Source organism: Capra hircus, chromosome 8 (assembly GCF_001704415.2).
Source record: "Capra hircus breed San Clemente chromosome 8, ASM170441v1, whole genome shotgun sequence".
NCBI lineage: Eukaryota > Metazoa > Chordata > Mammalia > Artiodactyla > Bovidae > Capra > Capra hircus.
The window spans coordinates 102,700,375-102,716,724 of record NC_030815.1 but is presented as its reverse complement, the minus strand read 5'-3'; positions in this window follow the sequence as shown (position 1 = coordinate 102,716,724).

The following is a 16,350-nucleotide window of genomic DNA, read 5'->3' as shown; positions in this document are numbered from 1 at the left end:
TTCCCTCTTCAATTTTACAGTTGCGTTTACAAAGACTTATTTACAGGGACAGGATGGGCTGCCTCCTTGAAACGGTTTCGCAGATTCCCTCTGCTTCCTGTTAAGATATTAGCGCCCAGTGACTGTCGCTTGATATAAATGTGCAGCCTCGGCTGTGAACGCACGCCCTGTAGTAATTGTGAGTTGTCTTGACGCTAATTACATAGGGGAGCCTGTTTAATTGCCAGTTAAATTGACTGTGTGTGTTTTCTCTAATCTGTGTTTCCGGGCAAGTTGGATGACATCAGCTCCTCATTGGACTAAGCAGGAATTTGGGAGATCCAAGGAGCCGGCGTGGGAGGAGGTGAAGCTGGTGGAGGGCAGGCCTGGGGTATGGCAGTGAAAATGACTATACGATGTGAGGTCGCTGGGGGACCCAGCCTGGGGTCTCCTGGAAACTGAGGCAAGGAAGATGACCTGGGTGGAACTTGAGTGTAGCACAGGGCAGAACGAGAACTTGGGTGTGTCATCAGGACCACCTGATAAGGCTCTGCCACAGCCCCCCTGTCCTGGGTGCTCTATCCCACCCCCAGGCCCCTGCCAAAGCTGGTCCTTCTGCCTGGAGTCCCAGCCCCCACCCTACCCATCCTGCTAGCTCCACATCTGGGCACAGTGCCCAGCTACAATGCCACTTTTTCCACGAAGGCTTTCTTGATTTTCCAGTTGGAAGAAAGGGTCCCCTCCAGTCCAGTCCCTCAGGGTTTCTCAGCGTTTACTTGAGTCCATGCCCATGTTCGTCCTTTGATTTAAACGAACTTAGAACCAAGCTGTGAGGTCCCCGAAGGACAGGTCATGCCAGCTACAGACTGAAGTGCTTAGTAACAGGAGCTGGGGATCAGGGGAGAAGAGGAGAGACAGAAGGAGGAGTAGGAAGAGGAGGGGTGGGGGGAGGAGGAGAGGTGACGAAGGAAGGAAAATTGAGGGATAAGATAGTAACTAACACATCTGGAGTGTGGTTGTTGGTGTGTGTGTGTGTGTGTGTGTACGTGCATGCACTAAACACTATCCTAAGTACTTCATCCTTGTTAACTCATTTAATCTGCCCCACCACCCTGAAGTAAGTACCATTCTTATCCCCGCTTCACAGATGAGGAAGCTGAGAACTTTGAGAAGCTAAAGAACCCGTTAACACAGCCTTCCGTGGAAGATCCAGGACCCTGAGCTTTTCACTACTGAGCCAAGCTGTCTTGAAGGAAGGGAGGGAGGGCTGGAGGAGGGAGGCAGGGAGGAGGGAGGGGGAGAGAGAGGAGGAGAGTTGAATTCCATAGCATGAGTTCTCCTGATGTTTAAAAACCTCTCCAGCCTTCCACACACGCTTTCTCCTTAGCTCAAAAGCTAAATTAGAGTGGATTGCACTCTCCTCACTTTAGTAATTTAGATAAAAGTAAAATTTTGTCTGAGAGCAGAAGCAATTATAGCGCGGGTTTTGTGATTAACTTGATTAACACTGTTTCACTCTAAAAATGATCCCCCCTCCCTTTGCCGCCGTACTGTAATCAGAGCGACGTCTTTCAACTCCGCTACAGCTGCTCTTTCTCCCCCTACTCCCCAAAAAGGAGTTTGACATAAATACTTATTAGGGAGGACTCCAGTCTCTGGCTGGAACATTTGAGCGAAGAGGGGGGAATTGTCTCTCTCCACATTAGCGTCTGTAGCCCGTTAAAAGGCTGTCGCCAGCTACCCTGTTACTGACAAAGGTCCCAATTATGCAGCAATGAAATATACATACATGATCCAGGAGGGCTTATACATTTTTAATTTTTTTTCAAAGAGAGTACGTTCAGAGAAGACTCTAATTAGAGATTTCGTTTCTTTAAGAGGAAAATGATATGTGGTTTCAAGAAAAATTATTTGGGGTTAGTTATCACTGGGCCATTGTGAATCTTTCCAACCCTGGGGATTTTGCTCCTAAGCTGGGTGCCGGGGCTGGCTGGGCACTTAGGAAATACTGAGGTCTGCCTGTGGAGTTCTGAGGTTTGAATCCCAAGTGGGTTTGGGGTGTGGGCTTCCCTCTGCTCTGGGATGCTCCTGTGGACGCTCAGCATTCAGGCTCTCTTCTCTTTCCTCTGATTCAAAGACCAGCTTCCTACTGTCTCTGCCTAGTCCTTCCTGATCATCAGCTGCAGCTTCTGAAATCCCCGCTCTCAGCCAGGCGCTCCACGAATACTCTTGTTGAAGCAAACCTACCAGCCTAGAGGTAGGAGTGACTACTGACCGCATCACAACAGATCAAGAAATGAGCCAGGAGAGGCGGGAGGAAGGGCACTCGCCTGTCACATGGCTACTCAGTGGTGGAGTCGGATTTGATCCCACACACACTGGCTCCAGAATGCCTGCCTGCTCTCACTTGCTATCCAGATGCCTAGAGAATCACAGAGTGTTATAGCCCAGAGGGACTTTGGAGAAGAGCGAGCACCCCATTCAGCAGTGGAGGAACCTAAGGTTCCAGGAGAGGAAGGACCTGTCTAGGGCCACAGATTCTTCAATATGAGATAGGCCCCATGGCCAGATTCCCCACCCCGACCTGCTCCCCTCCCATCAGGGCAGCTGCGTCCAGCCTGCTTCTGTGCTGACCTCTGTAAACTGAATTGCTCCTTCTCCGACCCCAGCTTATTTGTAGAAGCTCTAACTGCCCGTTGTGACTATGTGTGCTGTTCTAATTTGCTCAGTCGTGCCTGACTCTTTGCAACCCTATGGGCTGTAGCCCTTCAGGCTCCTCTATCCATGGGATTCTCCAGACAAGAATACTGGGTGGGTTGCCATGCCCTCCTCCAGGGAATCTTCCTGACCCAGAGATGGAACAGGCAGGTTCTTTGCCACTAGCGCCATCTGGGAAGATAAAGCCTTAAGGAAGGTTGTTGTTGTTTAGTTGCTCAGTCAAGTCCGACTCTTTGCGACCCCATGGACTACAGCACATTAGGCCTCCCTGTCCTTCAGTTCAGTGCAGTCACTCAGTTGTGTCCAACTTTTTGCGACCCTATGAATCGCAGCACGCCAGGCCTCCCTGTCCATCACAATCTCCCAGAGTTCACTCAGACTCATGTCCATCGAGTCTGTGATGGCATCCAGCCATCTCATCCTCGGTCGTCCCCTTCTCCTGCCCCCAATCTCTCCCAGCATCAGTCTTTTCCAATGAGTCAACACTTCGCATGAGGTGTCCAAAGTACTGGAATTTCAGCTTTAGCATCATTCCTTCCAAAGAAATCCCAGGGTTGATCTCCTTCAGAATGGACTGGTTGGATCTCCCTGCAGTCCAAGGGACCCTCAAGAGTCTTCTCCAACACCACAGTTCAAAGGCATCAATTCTTCAGCGCTCAGCCCTCTTCACAGTCCAACTCTCACATCCATACATGACCACAGGAAAAACCATAGCCTTGACTAGACAGACCTTAGTCAGCAAAGTAATATCTCTGCTTTTGAATATACTATCTAGGTTGGTCATAACTTTTCTTCCAAGGAGTGTCTTTTAATTTCATGGCTGCAATCACCATCTGCAGTGAGTTTGGAGCCCAGAAAAATAAAGTCTGACACTGTTTCTACTGTTTCCCCATCTATTTCCCATGAAGTGATGGGATCAGATGCCATGATCTTCGTTTTCTGAATGTTGAGCTTTAAGCCAACTTTTTCACTCTCCACTTTCACTTTCATCAAGAGGCTTTTTAGCTCCTCTTCACTTTCTGCCATAAGGGTGGTGTCATCTGCATATCTGAGGTTATTGATATTTCTCCTGCCAATCTTGATTCCAGCTTGTGCTTCTTCCAGTCCAGCATTTCTCATGATGTACTCTGCATAGAAGTTAAATAAGCAGGGTGACAATATACAGCCTTGACGTACTCCTTTTCCTATTTGGAACCAGTCTGTTGTTCCATGTCCAGTTCTAACTGTTGCTTCCTGACCTGCATACAGATTTCTCAAGAGGCAGGTTAGGTGGTCTGGTATTCCCATCTCTTTCAGAATTGTCCACAGTTTATTGTGATCCACACAGTCAAAGGCTTTGGCATAGTCAATAAAGCAAAAAGAGATGTTTTTCTGGAACTCTCTTGCTTTTTCCATGATCCAGCAGATGTTGACAATTTGATCTCTGGTTCCTCTGCCTTTTCTAAAACCAGCTTGAACATCTGGAAGTTCATGGTTCACATATTGCTGAAGCCTGGCTTGGAGAATTTTGAGCATTACTTTACTAGCATGTGAGATAAGTGCAATTGTGCGGTAGTTTGAACATTCTTTGGCATTGCCTTTCTTTGGGATTGGAATGAAAACTGACCTTTTCCAGTCCTGTGGCCACTGCTGAGTTTTCCAAATTTGCTGGCATATTGAGTGTAGCACTTTCACAGCATCATCTTTCAGGATTTGAAATAGCTCAACTGGAATTCCATCACCTCCACTAGCTTTGTTCATAGTGATGCTTTCTAAGGCCCACTTGACTTCACATTCCACGATGTCTGGCTCTAGATTAGTGATTACATCATCATGGTTATCTGGGTCGTGAAGATCTTTTTTGTACAGTTCTTTTGTGTATTCTTGCCACCTCTTCTTAATATCTTCTGCTTCTGCTAGGTCCAGACCATTTCTGTCCTTTATCGAGCCCATCTTTGCATGAAATGTTCCCTTGGTATCTCTAATTTTCTTAAAGAGATCTCTAGTCTTTCCCAATCTGTTGTTTTCCTCTATTTCTTTTCGTTGATCACTGAAGAAGGCATTCTTATCTCTTTTTGCTATTCTGACTGGTGTCTTTATAAGAAGAGGGAAAGAGGACTTCCCTGGTGGTATAGTGGGAAACATGTTCGATTGCTGGTCCAGGAAGATTCTACATGCCACAGAGCAACTAAGCCCATGAGCCACAACTACTGTGAGCCCTCAAGCTGGAACTCCTGAGGCCCAAGTGCCCTAGAGCCCACGCTCCACAACAAGAGAAGCCATCTCAGTGAGAAGAGCAGACCTCACTCGCCGCAGCTAGAGAAAGTCTGCACACAGCAACAAGGACTCAGTGCAGCCAAAAGTAAATAAATAAATCATTTTTTTTAAAAAAGAAGGGGAGACACCGGAAGTGGGCACACACAGAGGGAAGGTCGGATGAGGATACAACCAGAAGGACAACTGCAAGCCAGGAAGTGAGGCCTTATCAGAAACCACCTCTGCTGGCACCTTATCTGGGATTTTCAGCCTCCTGAACAGTGAGACCGTAAGTTTCTGTTGTTTAAGCCCCCCGGTCTCTGCCATTCTGCACAGCAGCCCGAGCTGACTCAGCCTCTAAGACTTGCTTCCTTTACAGTCATCTGCTTAATGTGGATCAGAACCCGCAGAGGAAGAGGCCCCTTATTCCAGCATCATAAGCTTCTCCTAAAGACGTGTTGGCTTCTGGGTCATCTCTGGAACCTTCCTGGGGTCCTCTGACACCCTTGTATGTACTAAAGTCCCAAACAATTCCCCTCTTCCAAGATGTCCGCAGTGTGTCCAGAGAGTCTCACTGAAATCGGCTTCTTGCAAATTTCATGTCACTGACCGGCTCAGATTTTTCAGTGTATCTCCTTCATCGCCTACTTATTCTCCGCATCAGCAACTGAATCTGGAACTCTAGAGCTCTCTCTACGCCTTTCTCACCCCCATACACAGTGGCAGTGTCTTCCCAGGAAAGGACAAGCAGAAGTGATGTCTTGACATATCAGTGAGAGGTACTCTGCAGCCAGACAGGGTTCAAGTCCCAGCTCAGTCCCCTTGTCAGCTGGGTAGCCTCCGCCAGGTTCCTTGACCTTTCTGGGCCTCGGTCTTTCCATCTATAAAGCAAGGATGATGATAATTGTGTGGACTTCATGGGGCTGAAGTTACATTGGGAATGTGTGGAAGGCATGTAGACCAAAACAGGGGTCTCCAAACTCTGCCTTGCGATCTGAGGTGGGGCTGCTATAACAAAAATAGAAATTAAGTGAAAGTCAGGTTGCTCAGTCGTGTCCAACTCTTTGCGACCCTGTGGACTGTAGCCTACCAGGCTCCTCCGTCCATGGGATTCTCCAGGCAAGAGTGCTGGAGTGAGTTGCCATTTCCTTCTCCAGGGGATCTTCCCTACCCAGGGATTGAACCTGGGTCTCCCGCATCACGGGCAAACACTTTAACCTCTGAGCCACCAGGGAAGGCCAGTAGAAATTAAGTGCACAATAAATGTAATGCTCTTAAATCATCCTGAAGCCATCCCTTTTCACCCCGGTCCATGGAAGAACTGCCTTCCAGGAAACCTGGTCCCGAAAGGCTGGGGATCGCTCTAGTCACCAGAGCACAGAGTAAACTCTCCATGTCAGCATGGCCATCATTACTAAGTCCCTGTATAGGCTGAGCCTGAGCCGTGTGGAACAGTCCTTTTTTGGGTAAAGATGGTCACAAATCAGCAGTTTCATACATTCCAACCTCATTTCTATCAAGCAGTCAATAGATATTAGATGCTGTGCTTCACAGGCTTCCTAGGTAGCTCAGTGGTAAAGAGTCCTGCCTAATGCAGGAGCCTTAAGGAGACATGGTTTGATCCCTCTGCCAGGAAGATCCCTGGAGGAGGAAATGGCAACCCACTCCAGTATTCTTGCCTGGGAAACCCCATGGACAGAGGAGCTAGGCGGGCTACAGTCCACGGGGTCGCAAAGAGTCAGACAAGACTGTGTAAGGAGCAAGAAGCTGGTTGTGCTTCACAGGCTCACGTGGGTAAGGGCGCACGGACAGAGGAACCAGGAGAGGGCGGCAGCCACAGTGAACAGAGAACAGGGCAGGGATTTAAATCCAGGCCTCCTGGTTGTCAGTCTCCTGGGCACACAGGCGGTCACCCACCAGTCAGAGCCATGTCTCTGAACCCCAAGTGCAGCTCTCTCTGCACTGCACCTCCCTCCTCACGCCAAGATGGAGGCAGGCAGCCTGCGGCTGGAGAGATGGAGGCGAGCAGAATCCATCCTCCTCGTCTGTGTCCCACCATCCCGGAGGAGTCCGCAGGGGTCCACCTCCGCCACAAGGGCCCTTTGGCCTCATCGGCCCCCTCCCATCCAGCCCTCAGCTGGCCTCCTGATTTCCCATCCTGTGCCACCAGCTTCCTTCCTGCCTTTCCTGGGGCGGGCTCAGGCCTGGCACCACTCCAGAACGGCTTAATCAGAATAAATCCCGAGAAAGCACATGTATTATTTATTCTAGCAAAGGTTAAATAATTTGATGAATTTCTCAGGACGCTGCCGGAATGCTGATGGCCTCTTGGAAAAAAATACACACGCGCACATACATAAACAACAACAAAAAAAACAATAACAAATTTTCCTCTCTCTCGCTCTCTCCACACACACACGCACACACACACACACACACACACACACACACACGGTAGCTATTGTCGCTTGCCCCATGGCTCACACTGGAGACGGAGTGGGCAGCCCTCCACGACACTGGCACTGGGGCCGGGACGAGACACAGATTTTCTTCCTCACTGACTGGAGATGACAGCTCCGCCCCCGGCCTCGCTGGTGTGATGCATTATCTGTAGCGGACTGTGCCTTTGATTTTGCAAATGGCCACGGAAAGCCTATTGATTTACAGGCCCAAATGATGGGCTTGTGTGAAGTAGGTTTGTTAAGGACCTCCTTGCACTTGGGACTCTAGGACTGTTGGGATCGAGGAAGGGGCTGTCAGGGAGATGGGAAGGCCTGGAGAGAAATCTCTGCCTGGAGATCGTGGGTGACGGGGTTCTTCTAGCCCATGGCTGCCATGCCGGATTGGCTCACCTAAGCCAAGTGGGGAAAGCCAGGTAGAGATGGCTCTGAGCACATACTAGGCGTCCTTGTCCTCCTCCTTGTCTTCCGAGTCTTCCTCCCCTCCTTCCCTTCTTCCTCCTCCTCCCCTTCGTCCTCCCCTTCGTCCTCCTGCCTGTCATCAGGACTGCCATTGGCCTAGCACTTACAAGTGCCAAACTTGAGGCTGAGTGTTTTATGTTCATCACATCCTAAAAGTCTTCCAACAGCCCCAGTGAGTTGGGCACTTGCATTTAAATCTCCATTTAAGAGATAAATAGCCCCAGAGAGGTTTAGTAAGTTGGCCAAAGGGCATAGAACCAGTGGTAGAGCCAGCGTTCTCTGCTCCTCTGGGCACCAGGCTTTTATTCTCTCCTCTCTGCCATGTGGATGGAGCAGAAAGAGCTCGGGCTCTGAAGGCAGGTGACCGAGGGGGCATGCTCGCTGTGCACATGCGGCTCTTTGCCACTCATGCTCAGGCGGTGCCAGGCACAGACTAAGCGCAGATGCACTGTTTACCACCATCATCCTCTCTGTTCTGCTTCTAATTAGTAGCCACACCCCCACTAACTTAGATAATGAGCCCTACTCGACAAACGCTCCTTTACCATGTGAATTCATTCAATACCTCGTCCCCAAACAACCCATTTTATGGACAAGGAAAAAGAGGTCTGGAAAAACCAGGTTCTGCTAGTTTCAGAGCATCCCTCCAGGAGGCAGCAGAAGCGGGAGCGAAGGGCACTGTCCTTGGGTCACATGCACGGGGACAGAAATCATGGCTCTGGGCAATGTGGGGCAGGATCAGGCACTTGCAGCTCCAGCTCTCTGACCTTTAGCTTCTCATCTTTAGTGGGAAAAAAAAAAATGAGGAAAACACAACCTATGTCACAGGGTTGTCCCTGCCATGGCCCTGGCACCGGGCACTTTACAGACATTTTTAGACTTGATCCTGTGCCTGTGAAGCCTGGTGCCTGGTGCTCAGCACACAGCGGCTGTCACTATGCTCCAGCTGAGCTGTCCTTCCTGCCCATGCCGAGCCTCTGCTGTCCTAAAAGGCAGCTCCCTCCCTCTGCCTCCTTTTGGCCCTGCCTCCTGTTTAACCCCATCATCCTGACACAACACAACGCCCTGCCTCACCCCGCCCTCCCTTCGAAATGAAACCTGGTTCTAATTTTCTGCTCCAGTGTGGCCTCTTCTCTTTCACTTATCAATCCTTTGGACATGACCTGCAAGACCATCCCTTGGTTTGAGCCTACTGTCCTCAAGGGCACTGCCTTCTGTTCCCCCTTATTGACTGCTCTGTTCCCTGGCAAAGGAAGAGTCTGTCTTCCTTTGACTTCCCTGGATGGCATGGGGATGGAGGTCAACAGAGCTTCTATGGACGGAAGTGGAGGCTTCATAAACCTCCCTGAGACTGGATATTCCTTGAGGCAGACCAGGTTTCTGTTCACCTCTGTGTCTCCAGCACCTTTAGTAGGGCTCAGCACACAGCAGCTGGACCAAGCACACAGTAGTTATGCAGAAAATGCTTGCCACGCCCCAAGCTAGACCTGGATCCAGGGACCTTGGCAGGATTCCTGCAACCATTAATCTTCTCAAACATCCTACCCCAAACTCAGGAGATGTGATTTCTAGAATTGAAAACACGCAGAAGTCATTTCAAGATGTGGTTGCTCTGTGTGTTTGTGTGAGTCACAGATATTTCTGAGAGCCATGTGGGGGCAGGGCTGAATATTAATCCATTGATTATGCAAGGACTGCAGCTCATGGAGAAGCATCAGCCCCTGTGGAGGCCTCTTCTCCATGCCCTCAGCCACTCGTGAAAGCTGAGAGGAAGCAGTGAGAAAGCTACCAAGATCATTCAGTTCAGTTCAGCTGCTCAGTCGTGTCCGACTCTTTGTGACCCCATGGACTGCAGCATGCCAGGCCTCCCTGTCCATCACCAACTCCTGGAGTTTACCCAAACTCATGTCCATTGAGTTGGTGCTGCCATCCAACCATCTCATCCTCTGTCATCCCCTTCTCCTCCCGCCCTCACTCTTTCCCAGCATTAGGGTTTTTTCAAATGAATCAGCTCTTCACATCAGGTGGCCAAAGTATTGGAGTTTCAGCTTCAGCATCAGTCCTTCCAATGAATATTCAAGACTGATTTCCTCCAAGATGATTATGGGACCCCTAACTCCGGGTGAATAACACGTATACTCAGCTTTCCATCCATCCATTCATTAGTTCATCTATCTATCCATCCATTCATTTATCCATCCACCCATCCATCCAACCATTTACCCACTCATTCATCCATCTATCCTTAAGATAGATAATGGGCCAACCACAGCCCCCACTTGACACAGTGCATTGGTCTTAAATTTTCAGAAAGACTATAGCACCTTTACATTAGTCAGCTTGGGCTTTCATAACAAACACCACAGACTGGATGGCTTCAACAGCAGAAATGCCTTTTTCACATTCTGGAGGCTGGAAGTCTCAATCAGAACGCCAACAAGGCTGATTTCTGGTGCTTTCTTCCTGGCTCAAAGATGGCCACCTTCTCTTTGTGTGTTTCCATAGCCTTTCCTCTGTGCATGAGTATGGAGAGAAAAAGAGATCTCTTTCTCCTCCTCTTCATATAAGGCCACCAATTCTATTGGGTTAGGACCTCATCCTTATGATCCTATATTTAACCTTAATCACCTTCTAACACCACTCCCCCCCCCCAAATACAGTCACATTGGTGATGACAGCTTCAACATGTGACTCTGACTTTGGGAAAACACAATGCACAGCACAGTATCCATGACAACCCTTCAGTCCTGGAGCATCCTCTCAGGTGGTCTCCTGAACTAGCGGGACACCAGTGAAAACTATGTTAGTCTGCTATTCGACCTGCACAAGTTCTATCCCAAATACTTAAAACTGGGAGTAAGAAAGACAGGATAGACTTCTTGAAGTGTCAGACAGATGTAGATTTGATTCCAGGATCTGTCACTCAACTGGGTGAGGGACAGCATTGAAACTCCAAGGATCTTAGTTTCTCCATTGGTAAAATGGAGAAAAATCACAATACAGTATGAGATTCTCCTCGTTGATGGCACAGCAGAATTCCTGGAGCTGAGTAGGTATTTAACAAACAGTAAATCTATTATTCAGGGGACTCAGGTCTAGGAAAGAGCATTTCATAAAGGGGAGAGGCAGCCGAGTGTAATGATTAAGAAAGAGGGCTCTAGAGCCAGGCTCCTGAGGATTAAATCCTAGCCCTTCCTCTTTCTCGGTGAATGGACTGGGGCCCATGCCTCAGTTTCCTTATCTGGAAAAATGAAGCCAAGAGCAGCAGCTATCTCACAGGACTGTTCAGTCAGTTCAGCTCAGTCACTCAATCATGTCCGACTCTTTGCTATCCTGTGGACTGCAGCACATCAGGCTTCCCTGTCTATCGCCAACTCCCAGGGTTTACTCAGACTCATGTCCATTGAGTCAGTGATGCCATCCAACCATCCCATCCTCTGTCATCCCCTTCTCCTATCACCTTCAATCTTTCCCAGCATCAGGGTCTTTTCCAATGAGCCAGTTCTTCGCATCAGGTTGCCAAAGAATTGGAGTTTCACCTTCAGCATCAGTCCTTCCAATGAACACCCAGGACTGATCTCCGTTAGGATGGACTGGTTGGATCTCTTTGCAGTCCAAGGGACTTTCAAGAGTCTTCTCCAACACCACAGTTCAAAAGCATCAATTCCTTGGCACTCAGCTTTCTTTATAGTCCAACTCTCACATCCATACATGACTACTGGAAAAAACACAGCCTTGACTAGCCTGATCTTTGTTGGCAAAGAAATGTCTCTGCTTTTTAATATGTTGTCTAGGTTGTTCATAGCTTTTCTTCCAAGGAGTAAGCGTCTTTTAATTTCATTGCTGTAGTCACCATATGCTGTGATTTTGGAACCCAAGAAAATAAAGTCAGCCACTGTTTCCATTGTTTCCGCATCTATTTGCCGTGAAATGATGCCATGATCTTCGTTTTCTGAATGTTGAGCTTTAAGCCAACACTTTCCTCTTTCACTCCCCTCTTTCACTTTCATGAAGAGGCTCTTTAGTTCTTATTCTCTTTCTGCCATAAGAGTGGTGTCATCTGCATATCTGAGGTTATTGATATTTCTCCCTGCAATCTTGATTCCAGCTTGTGCTTCCTCCAGCCAGGCATTTTGCATGATGTACTCTGCATATAAGTTAAATAAGCAGAGTGACAATATACAGCCTTGCCATAGTCTTTTCCTGATTTGGAATCAGTTTTTTGTTCCATGTCCAGTTCAAACTGTTGCTTCAGGAGGCAGGTCAGGTGGTCTGGTATTCCCATCTCTTGAAGAATTTTCCACAGTTCATGGTGATCCACACAATCAAAGGCTTTGGCCCATGTTCAGTAAATCTTTAATCCAATTTTCTGTTGATGGGCAGGGCTGTGTTCCCTCCCTGTTGTTTGGCCTGAGGCCAAACCATGGTGGAGGTAATGAAGATAACAGCGACCTCCTTCCAAAGGTCCTGCTCACGCACTGCCACACTCAGTGCCCCTGACCCTGCAGCAGGCCACAGCCGACCCACGCCTCCACTGGAGACTCTTGGACACTTACAGGCAGGTTTGGCTCAGTCTCTTGTGGGGTCACTGCTCCATTCTCCTGGGTCCTGGTGTGCACGAGGTTTTGTTTGTGTCCTCCAAGAGTCTGTTTCTCGAGTCCTGTGGAAGTTTTGTAATCAAATCCCACTCGTCTCCAAAATCAAATTCCCTAGGAGTTCTCGGTCCCTTTGCCAGATCCCCAGGTTGGGAAATCTGCTGTGGGTCCTAGAACTTTCTAACAGGGTGAGAATTTCTTTGGTATAATTGTTCTGCAGTCTACAGGTCGTCTGTTCCATGGCTCTATGGTGGGGTTAATGGTGACCTCCTCCAAGAGGGCTTACACCACAGGCTGTCTGACCCAGGTAGCTGCAGAGCCCCTGCCCCTGCAGCAGGCCACTACTGACCCATACCTCTGCAGGAGACTCAAACACAGGTCTGGTTCAGTCTCTGTGGGGTCTCCTAACATGGCACGGTTAGGATTTTATTCCTTTTTTTCTTAATGTATTTATATATTTATCTATTTGGTTGCATCAGGTCTTAGTTACAGCATGCGAGATCTAGTTCCTTGATCATGGATGAAACCTGGGCCCCTGCATTGGAAGCGAGGAGTCTTAGCCACCTCTCCACCGGGGAAGCTCCAATACTTATTCTTAGAACAAAGGAAAAATAAAAATATTGACTATAATTATTTGAGAACCAAGGAATTGTGACTAATCTCCAGAGGGCCCTATTGCATCCCCTGAGATGCACTTCAGTTCAGTTCAGTTGCTCAGTCATGTCCAACTCTTTGCAAACCCATGAATCACAGCACAGCAGACCTCCCTGTCCATCACCAACTCCCAGAGTTCACTCAGACTCACATCCATCAAGTCAGTGATGCCATCCAGCCATCTCATCTTCTGTCAGCCCCTTCTCCTCCTGCCCCCAATCCCTCCCAGCATCAGGGTCTTTTCCAATGAGTCAACTCTTCGCATCAGGTGGCCAAAGTATTGGAGTTTCAGCTTCAGCATCAGTCTCTCCAATGAACACCCAGGACTGATCTCCTTTAGAATGGACTGGTTGGATCTCCTTGCAGTCCAAGGGACTCTCAAGAGTCTTCTCCAACACCACAGTTCAAAACCATCAATACTTTGGTGCTCAGCTTTCTTCACAGTCCAACTCTCACATCCATACATGACTACTGGAAAAACCATAGCCTTGACTAGAGAGAACTTTGTTGGCAAAGTAATGTCTCTGCTTTTGAATATGCTATCTAGGTTGGTCATAACTTTCCTTCCAAGGAGATGCACTTAATGTACCATAATTTTTTATCCACTGACACCACTGGCTATTGTGAAAGATGGGCTGTGTCCCCATGACTTTCCTCCATCCACCCCTTACCCAGGTGAACTGTGCCTGGGACAGGAGCACAGGCCCTGGGGCTGATTCCTCTAAGCACACTGGGTCCTGCTAATCAGCTGACCAGGCCCCAGTGGGAAGATAAGATTGGAGAGACTGCATGCTGTTCCCCCTGTTTAATTACCTCTTCCTTAATTGAGCCACAAGTGGTGTTTGTGTTGCCATCAAACCCGTGAGGACCTTGTCGTTTATGTGAATGACTCTCCATGGAGTGACAGCTCCAAAACGTGAGATGTTCTGTTTGTACCAGTTTTAACAAAGTGGAGGGCTTTGGCTACAGATTTTCTTCTTAACACGTGGCCTGGGAGTTGCTCACAGGGGCTGGTGTTTCCTTTACAGAGAATGACATGAAACAGACTAGAGTGTTGGTGTCACAAGACCTGGAGCCATGGAGCCTTAGACGCATGGAGCCACGGAGGGTCTCCCATCTGCTGCCCGGATGCTCCCAGAGATGGTGAACTTTTTCTTCTAAGGCAGCCCATTCCCTGTTGAGACTCCTGACTGCTGGGGAGGCCTTCCTTGCTTATTAAGCTCCACCATGCATTTCACTGCTGTGAGCTGAGTCCCTGGGCATAGTCATATCTGGAGAGGCAGCTGGAATGCGAGAAGTTGGAGGGACCAGGATCCATTGAGACGCACTTCCTTTCTATTAAGTGAATAGCTAATTGTTGAGACTTTCTGTGGGCCTGCGGCTTGTGCTGGCAGCTACAGAGAGGACAAAAAGAGGTTCCAACTGCCCTTTGCCCTTGAAAAATTTGCCTTCAAGCTGGCAAGCGCTGCAGCATAGAACAATAGTGGGGAGATGGGGCATGCAAGGGAATTAAGAGTTATCTAGGGGCATGTATTCTACATGCAACCAGGAAAGGAAGTCAGAGAGGGCTTTCTGAAGGAGGAAGGGACTCATGATCTGGACCCAAAGGATGAGCATGGTGAGGAAGGATGGGGGAGGAAGAGCAGTAAAGGAAACGGGCAACCTCTCCTGCCCTCAGTGGGTCAAACACAGCCATAGCCTGTTCACACTCTCCTCACACCCCCACTCCCGAGACCCTGGGCCAGGTTGCCGTCCAGGAGAAGGCTGTGTCTGCAGAGGTTCCCACTTATTTATTTATTTTTTCCATTTATGAAAAGATAATTCAGGAGACATTATTTCAATCAGACCCCTACGCAGTTTAGGAATGCTAATGCTTCCTCTATTAAAAAGGTGTGGAATAATTAGGATGCTGATGAAGACTGGGGGCAAACTCTGGAGAAATCCATTACCCAGTGCTCAATGCTTTTCCTGTCCCCTCTGTATCCCCGAGTGACAAATTAACACGTAACAGAACAACGGCTGCTAACACTTACGGCACGTTTAGCTCAGATTGGAAGCTAGGTTTTTTAGAAAATGAAGACTTCCGTGGATCAAACTGGAAACAACTTGGGATTGCAGAAAGGAGTCAGAGGAGGGTGAGCGGCATGTAGATTCAGGGCGAGCATAGCCATAGAGCAGATAGGCAGTACAACCAGCGCTGGGCTTGGGGGAAGATGTCCTGGTTTTAGCCCCGTGTACTCGCAGTGTGACCTTTGGATGCCACAACCTGGGGACAGTGGAAGAGTGAGCCTCATTAGAAGGAAGAAATAAGGAAAGACTTCAAAAAAAAAACATAAAAATAATAGTAATTAGCATTCATGGAATGCTTCTTATGAGTCAGGCACTGTTCAGAGGGTTTCCGTACAAGTTAATTTAGCACTCACATCAATCCTCTTGAGGTAGGTACTGTTATTATCCCATTTTAGAGATGAAGAGATTGAGGTGCAGAGGGCACAAGTGAGCTGTTAGATGGCAGAATAGAAATCTGAACTCAGATATACTGTGGATGGCATCTGATGGTGTCAAAGCCAGAGTTAGGAAGGTACAAGGATCGTCTGAGGGACTACTCTGAACAGGGAGTGTGGGCCCAGCTCATTAAGGACCTTAAAAAACAGGTGCTGTGGGCTGAATTGTGTCCACCGAGAGATGCTGCAGTCCTAATGCCGCGCCCCTGTGACTGTGAGCTTATTCGGATACAGGGTTCTTGAAGAAGATCCAGTTAAGATGAAGTCATGAAAGTGGGCCCTGATTCAATATGACTAGAGGAGAAGGCAATGGCACCCCACTCCAGTGCTCTTGCCTGGAAAATCCCATGGATGGAGGAGCCTGCTGGGCTACAGTCCACGGGGTCGCCAAGAGTCAGAGATGACTGAGCGACTTCACTTTGACTTTTCACTTTCATGCATTGGAGAAGGAAATGGCAACCCACTCCAGTATTCTTGCCTGGAAAATCCCAGGGACGGCGGAGCCTGGAAGGCTGCCATCTATGGGGTCCCACAGAGTCGGACACGACTGAAGCGACTTAGTAGTAGTAGTAGTGTCATTATAAAAAGGGGAAATTTGGAAACAGAAACAGACATGCATAGAGAGAGGGTGATGGGAAGACACAGGGAGAATGCCATTGTCAAGCCAAGAATTGCTAGAGTCTACTGAAGCTGGGAGAGGGTAACAGACAGAATCTCCCTCACAACCCTGAGAAGGAACCAACT